Genomic DNA, 7,990 nt, shown 5'->3' on the forward strand with positions numbered 1-7,990 from the left:
TAAATTGCATATATTATGCTTTGAGTGTAGGGAATTTGGACATTACAAGAGTAAATGTCCAAAGAGGGTTAGGAAGACTCCACCGGCGCCAAAGATCAAGGAAGCCGGAGTCCCGATATGCAAGGGCAAGGAGCACGTGGTGTGCTTCCAATGCAAGCGAAAGGGACACTATAGGAGCCAATGTCCGAGGGGGAGGCAACCTCACAAGGACAAGAAACCAAGCACATCGATAGGGGGAGCTAAGGCAAACCCTAAGGTAACCTTTAAGGCTCATTATTGCAATTCTAATAAGACACATGCTAGTAGTTTTATTGCAATTGCTAATAATGATAAGCATGTTAATTATAGGAATCAATATATGTGCTTAGGTGCTAAACATGTTAGCTTGAATAAGGACAACACTAGAAATGTCAACCCTAGGATCAACTCATCTAAGGTTAAGGATAACCTAGGTAGAAATCCCAAAACAACTAGACATATGCCTAGGAATACCTCAAAGACAAATGACAAGTTAAAACTTGAGGCCTTAGAAAAGGAAAATCAAGTCTTGAGGTCAAGACTTGACTCTTTAGAAAAGACCCTTAAAAATTTGGAAAAGTCAAATATAGGGTCTAAGGGTCAAAAACCCAAGTCCAAGGACATGAAAGGTTTGGGTCACAAACCTAAGTCCCAAGTGGTCAAGCCCACTTATCACAATGTTCCATTCGATTATGGAACAAAATCTAGGGCTAGGAAGACCATCACCAAGGTCACAAGGGGAGTCACCCCTAGAATTGATCTTGATGAGTCCCAAATGGCCAAGGCTTTAAAGCCTAAGAGGGTCATTAGGAGGGTTGCTAGGGAAGTCATCCCTAGTGAATATTTAGTGAACCCAATGAGCTCAAATAGGTATTGGGTTCCTAAGAGCATGATTCCATCACGCTAGATGGATTAGAGTGTGTCAACCTTACTTGAATAGGTAGTTAACCTAATCATGGCAAAAGGTGGCACTTTAGGATTTTTCAAGGTATAATCAAGCCTTGAAAATGAAATTAAGAATTATTCCTAAGGTGATTAGAATGTGCCAATCAAATTTGAGGAGTTGTCTAGAGACAATCTAATTGGCACATAGTGATCTAAAAATCTTTTGTATTTGATTTTAGGTCTATTACACTTAGGAATATAGAATTTATGGCAAAATGATCAAAATTATCAAAATGGCAACTAAGGCTAGAATTAGGTATTTTCTATACCTTGACATGTTATTTGCCATATATTGTTTGCCATATGCCATGTCATGACATCATATTTAATCTATGATCATTTGAAATGTCATGATAATGATTAGGTTATTTATATGTCATGCTTTATTTAAGTTTCATACTTTATGCCATGACATCATGACATTGGCACATGTTATTATGTATGATATCATTTTATGTCATGTCATCATTTCTTGCATTTATAATCAATGAAATTGATTTAAGGTTAAAAACACAATTTGATATGGAGATCAAATTGATGTTTAGAAAATGCATGAGACCTTAGCCTAAGATAACCTAAACTCATATCTCACATCAAAATTGACTTGGATGTGTTTGATACACCTTATATGTGTGTGAGATATTAGGATGATGAGTTAGGAACAAGGTGCATAGTTCTTGTACCTAGATGAGCCGAATTCAAAATTGGGGATCATAGGGAAAGCTTATGTACAAGTCATGTATATTTAGCCCAAAGATTGTGGTCCTAAATTAAATGGTTTAAAATCATTTCAAAATTGATTTGAAAAACCTTGATGAAGCTTTTCTAGTGATAGCATTCATCATTGAGTAAAGTGATACAAAGATGAGTTAACTTTGAGCTATTTCAAAGACTTTTGAACTTTGTATCAAGATTGAAAAATGGAAGCTATTTTCATAGAAAATTATTTTTCCATGATAGTATATGTTATGAGGAATGTATCCTCAAAATTTTATAATTTTTGAAATTTTCTGTGATTTTCTAGAGGTTTCTGAATTTCGGGAGAAGAAAAATTCAGAAATCAGAAATCAGAGGTCGTGGACCGATCAGGAGGTTCCCTGATCGGTCCAGGTCTGTGTGGATCGGTCACTGGACCGATCCAGAGGGAGTTTGATCAGTCTGGTGACCGATCAGGGCGTGCCAATTTCGACTGTGCTGTCTGAAATTTCTGAAATTTCAGCAATAAAGTTGGTGTTTTGGATTTCTAAAGGGTTGAAACTCTCCAAGACATTGTTGGTGCAATGGTCAAGGGGGAGTGGACCTTTAGGGGGAGTTTTACCTATTAGTCAAGGGGGAGTTGACTTTTAGGGGGAGTTTTTACTCCTAAAAGACTTAAGTGATATGGGATTATCACTAAGTTAATTGTTGACTCTAGTGTCAAGGGGGAAATTAAGGGTTTCAATGAAAGGTATGGGACTTTCATTAGGAAGAAACTTTTGACCTTGATTCACTCTTTTTTATGTGTGTCAAAAAGGGGGAGAATGGAGAATGTCTAGAGAATGTTCAAGGAAGAACATTGGAGTTAGTGGGAGAGTTTGTTGATCACAACGAGTGAAGTTGTGAACAACGATAACTTACTCTTCAGGGGGAGAGTTTGTTGATGTGTGCCAATAGGAGGAGAATGAAGGGTTTAAGTTAGGCCTTCATTATCTAAGAAGGAGGTTGCCTTCTTAGAAGGAGAATGTAAGGTTGTAACTTATGTTTCATTACCTAGTGGCATGAAGAAAGTTGAGGCTATTGGATTAGCCTAACTTAAAGGTATTGTCAAACATCAAAAAGGGGAGATTGTTGGTGCAATTTCCAGAAGGTCAAGGTTGACCTAGTTGACCAAGCGTAAACCTTGGTCATGGTTTCGATGTTTGACAATACATAAAGACATGTAGACATGGACAATGCAGGTGCAGTTGTCCATGCGGAGAGATACTGATCAGGGTCTGATCAGGTTGGATGAAGAAGAGTCAAGTAGGTCAAGGTTGACCGGATACTTGACTGGGAAGTCCTAACTGGGATGTTAGGCAGTTCGGAAAGTCCTGGTGAGTGAAACCAGGCAGTTCGGAAAGTCCTGGTGAGTGAAGCCAGGCAGTTCGAAAAGTCTTGGTGAGTGAAGCCAGGCAGTCGGGAAATCCTGGTGAGTGAAGCCAGGTGAAAATCCTAGTGAGTGAAGCTAGGTGAAAGTGAAAGTCCTGGTGAGTGAAGTCAGGCAGTTGGAGAAAGTCCTGGTGAGTGAAGCTAGGCAGTTGGGAAAGACCTCGTGAGTGAAGCCAGGCAGGGGAAAGACCTAGTGAGTGAAGCTAGGCAGTTTGGAAGTCCTGGTGAGTGAAGCCAGGCAAGGGAAATCCAGATAGGTCAAGGTTGACCAGACATCTGGTGAAAAGTCTAAGCAGGGAGCTTGGCACGGGAAAAGTCCAAGTATGGAGACTTGGCACGGAGAAGACCAAGTTGGAGACTTGGCACGGAAAGTGTAACACCCACTAAGCTTTTAAGATAAGCGTATGAATGTAGGATTTTGCCTTAGAAAAATAAAAGGAAGTGGGTTGAAGCAAAAAGAAATAAAATGAAATAAAAAGAAGAGGAGGTCAAGGATTGAACCTTGAACCTCTTATATTATAATTTATAGAATTAATTAGTAGAAACCAATTGGGATAGAGAGAAGATATTGATAGCAAAGGAGGGAAACTCATGATAAAGGTGAGAGTAAAAGTTAGCCAAAAGAAAACAAGAAAAGAGCAAGAGAAAGGCAACTTGCCTTCCTTCCTTCTCTCCCTCTTTCTCTCTTCTCTTGCCGAAAATAAAAGAGGCTAATTAAGGGGATTCATTCCCCTTATTTCACCATGAATGATGAGGATAAATAAATAAATAAAAATAAAAATAAAATAGAAAAAAAAGGCTAAGGGAGAAGGAAAGCAAAAACTAATTTTGCTACTTCTTCCTCCTTAACATAAAAGGGAGCAAGTAAAGAGAAGAATTCTAATTTTTCTCTCATTTCTCTCATTCTCCCCTCTCCATCACTGAGAACCCCAGCCCCCTCTCCTCCATCTTCGGCCCCAAGCCAAGGTTTTCTCCTAAGAAAGCCTAAGATACAAGGAGGACTTAGCAAGAGGAACAAGGGAAGGGAACTAGAAGAAGAGGCTACTTCTTCCATCACCATACCTTAGATCCACAAGCGAAAAGGATGTAAGCTTCCCCTCACCTGTGGTACAAGGCTTTTTATGTGATTTTCAGATTTTATGAGGATTAGAAAACCTAGAATAGAATTTAATAAAATTTGGCCAAAGAAGAGTTTCAAATCTAGGAAGGTTTAAATAAGTCATCATTTCATGATATTTTTTTCTATGCTATGTAGGAAGGTTTTCCTTCATGTTTTTATACCTATATAATACTTGGTCAGAGGAGTACCTAACCCTAGAATTTCGGCCAAAAATATTTTAAAGAGGTTAGGGAAATCATTGTTTAACCAAACTAGTACAAGATTCCCTCCATGAATTACTAAAGATCTTTTATTGGTTTTCTTGCTTGAAAGTTACTTGGAACCAAAGGAAATCCCCTCATATGTTTCGGCCAAGAAAAGAGCTTAGGGTTAGGAAGACCTTTAAATTTAAGTAACCATGTTTATATGATAGAATATAGAGTTCTCTTAAAGAATTGCATGTTGAAGATTGCTAGAAATTCATGAACTCTTCATTAAGATTTTCGGCCATGTTAAGATGGATAGCTTAGGAAAGCTTAAAAAAAATTTTAACATGCTCAAGACCTCTGTGATATTAAGATATGAAAGTGGTTTAATGCTCTCATGCTTAATTAGGGTATAGAGAATTTAGTTACATGATATATGACTTGTAAGGTCACAAGGGTCCTAGCTTGTTTATGAACCAAATTTGTATATGATGTTCTTAGTAATTTTTGCCATGAAATTTACTTAGGTTTTCCATGCTTTAGGCCACTTAAAACCTAGTTTAGAGAATGGTAGGTTTCGGCCATGAGGAAAAATAAAAGAAAAAGGAAAGAAATCTAGGAAGCCTACGACACAATGCACATGTATGTTTATTATGCTTGTCTTTATACATGCTATGAAACTTGTATGACTTCCAATGCTTTTAAGCTATTTGAAGCAAAGTTAACCACTGAAGGGTCTCGGCCAAGTAGGGTTTAAATGACCTAGAGGCCTTAGAATTGAAACCAATTGTGTTAAAAATGCTTCTTATGTAAATATGATAATGTGTTGATTGTGTCACATGCTTGTATTATTTTTCCATGACCTAAATGGACCATTGTAGGTCTCGGCCATGAAGGGATAGATGCCCTAGAAACCCTAGAACAAAATTTAAATATGCTCATGTCACTCTACATGAAATATGATAAGTAAAAAGTCAAAGTTCTCATGCTATATGTTGCTTAATGACCTAAAATGAGGCTAGGGTAAGTTTCGGCCATACCCTTTGTATGATACCTTATTATGAATTTATACATGATGTTAGTTCAATTTCACATGCTTGTATGCTTGTTTTTAGCCCTAATGAATACTTGTGAAATTTTGGCCATGACATATGTTAAGGGCTTGAGGAACTTAGGAATTAGCTCAAATATGATTACTATATTACTTGGAAGAAAAATGCTATAAATATGGTTTAAGGTTTCCATGCTTTCATGACAGTTGGGACCTTGTTTCACACCTGATAAGGTTCGGCCACATGAAGTTTAGGGACTTGGAGAACTTAGAAACCAAGCTAATCATGCTTATAATGCTTCCTATGAAATTGATGTGATGATAATTTAGGTTCCACATGCTTGGAGGTTATTTTTACCTAAATTGAGATATAAGGGGGTTCGGCCATGATAAGAACCCAAGGGATTAGGAAGCTTAGAATCCAAGTTAACTATGTTACCATGTTCCTTATGATAGTATAATCACATGATACACCCTTATGCTTAAATATGTATGCTTGTGATTCATACTTTCCATGATATGACATGTGCTAGAAATATGCATGCTTTTATGATATGCTATGTGGATAGAAATATGCATATTTTTATGATATGCTATGTGGTGAAAATATGCATGCTTTTATGATATGCTATGTGGATAAAAATATGCATGCTTTTATGATATTCTATGTGGTGAAAATATGCATGCTTTTATGACATGATGTATGCCTAAGTGATGCATACCTTTATGATATGATGTATGCCTAAGTGATGCATACTTTTATGATATGATGTGTGCCTAAGTGATGCATGCTCTTATGATGTGTGATATGTATAAGTATGACATGTACTTTACTTTATATGGCTTGTACCAAGGGTGGACTCCATAAGCGCCCCGGGGTCGATGGAATAAGACTCGGGCCTCATTAGGGATGAGCTCCTAAGTGCCCCTAGGTCGATGGAGTAAGACTCGGGCTTAGTATGTTTGCCTTGTAGGGTTCAAGACTTGCTACCTTGGACCTACATAGGTTGCGCGCAATATGTAAGTGGTACATAGCCGGGATCCCCTTTAAGTTGATAATATGTTCAAGTATATATGTAAGAAGAAATGGTTTTAAAGATCATGAGACATACACATGTTTTTTGGATACATGTTTTCAAAATCATATTGCATATACCTTATGATCATGTTGTGATGATGCTATGATTTATGATATGCCATGATTAGATATGAGTATGTTATGTTTCATGCTATGCTTGATATGTCATGCTACCTTATGATGATGTTATGATATGCCATGATTAGATATGATTATGTTATGTATCATGCTATGCTTTAAGAGATGATATGCCATGACTAGTTATGATTTTGTTATGTTGCATGATATGCTTAAAGAGTATGATATGTTATGCCATGACTAGTTGAGATCATGTTATGTTGAGATATTCTTTGATCATGTGATGATTTTCGGTTTTAGTGAGTAGGAAAGGAACTTACTGAGCCATGAGTGCTCATAGCTTACTTTCCTTGTACCACAGATAAAGGAAAAAGCTGGATGAGCTAAAGGAGCAGCAGGAGAGGCAAGGAGATGTGTGTGGCGGTGGCTAGGCAACCAAATAAGAACCTGCTTTAAGAACTTTTAAGAATTTCGCTTTGGTTTCGTAAATTGTAGTACTATATGGGTAACTTGATGTTATGTTTCTATTTATCTTGTTATCATGTTATGGAAACCATATTAGTGTAGTTCGGATTTGAAAACAAAAGAAAAGTTTTATTAAACTAATAAAAATTATTTCAAGTCTTCCGCTGTAATATGTACATAGAGTATCGTAACCCCGTCCCTTAGGGTTAGCAGGGAGGGCGGGCGTTACAGGTTGGTATCAGAGCCAAAGTTATTGCCAGCTCACTACACACACATCAAGCCTCCGACCTGCCGCTCCAAGTAAGAATGCTTATACTTAATTTTCTTGTCATATGCTTATGCTTAGTTTCATGTTATATAACTTATGCTTTATTTATTTTTCTTCCTTGTTATATTGCCTATGCATTATTTTCCTTGCTACATTGCTTATGCTTTATTTCCTTATATTATACTGTTTGTCACTCTATTCCTTATTTTTCCTTAGGTTTTTTTTTTTATGCTTTAGTTTCATGTTTTGCTTGTTTATGTTTGATGTTTTATTCCATGCTTTTAGTTATAATTTAGATTAGGATTACGTATTGGTAGTTTAGGAATAATACCAGAACAAATAGATAGAAACAAAACAGTACATTAGATAGGCTAAAAACGATAACCACTTACACTAGTCTGTTTGTCCTTATTTAGATAAACATGGTTAGGACACGCAATGCCCGAACCGGAGGGACAGCGACTCCACCAGACCTGACGCAGGTAGTCGCAGACCTCCAGCATCAAATCGCGGAGCAACAACAGCTGATCACTACCTTAATGGGTCAGCAAGGCAACCCAGTTACCCCACCGGCAAATCAGAATGCACTACCGGTTATACCTACAGCCGCGCCAGTGCCCCCGGCAGCTCCTACTCCGATGGTCCGACAAGAGGC

The sequence above is a fragment of the Zingiber officinale genome, chromosome 4B (genome assembly GCF_018446385.1).
Source record: "Zingiber officinale cultivar Zhangliang chromosome 4B, Zo_v1.1, whole genome shotgun sequence".
Lineage (NCBI taxonomy): Eukaryota > Viridiplantae > Streptophyta > Magnoliopsida > Zingiberales > Zingiberaceae > Zingiber > Zingiber officinale.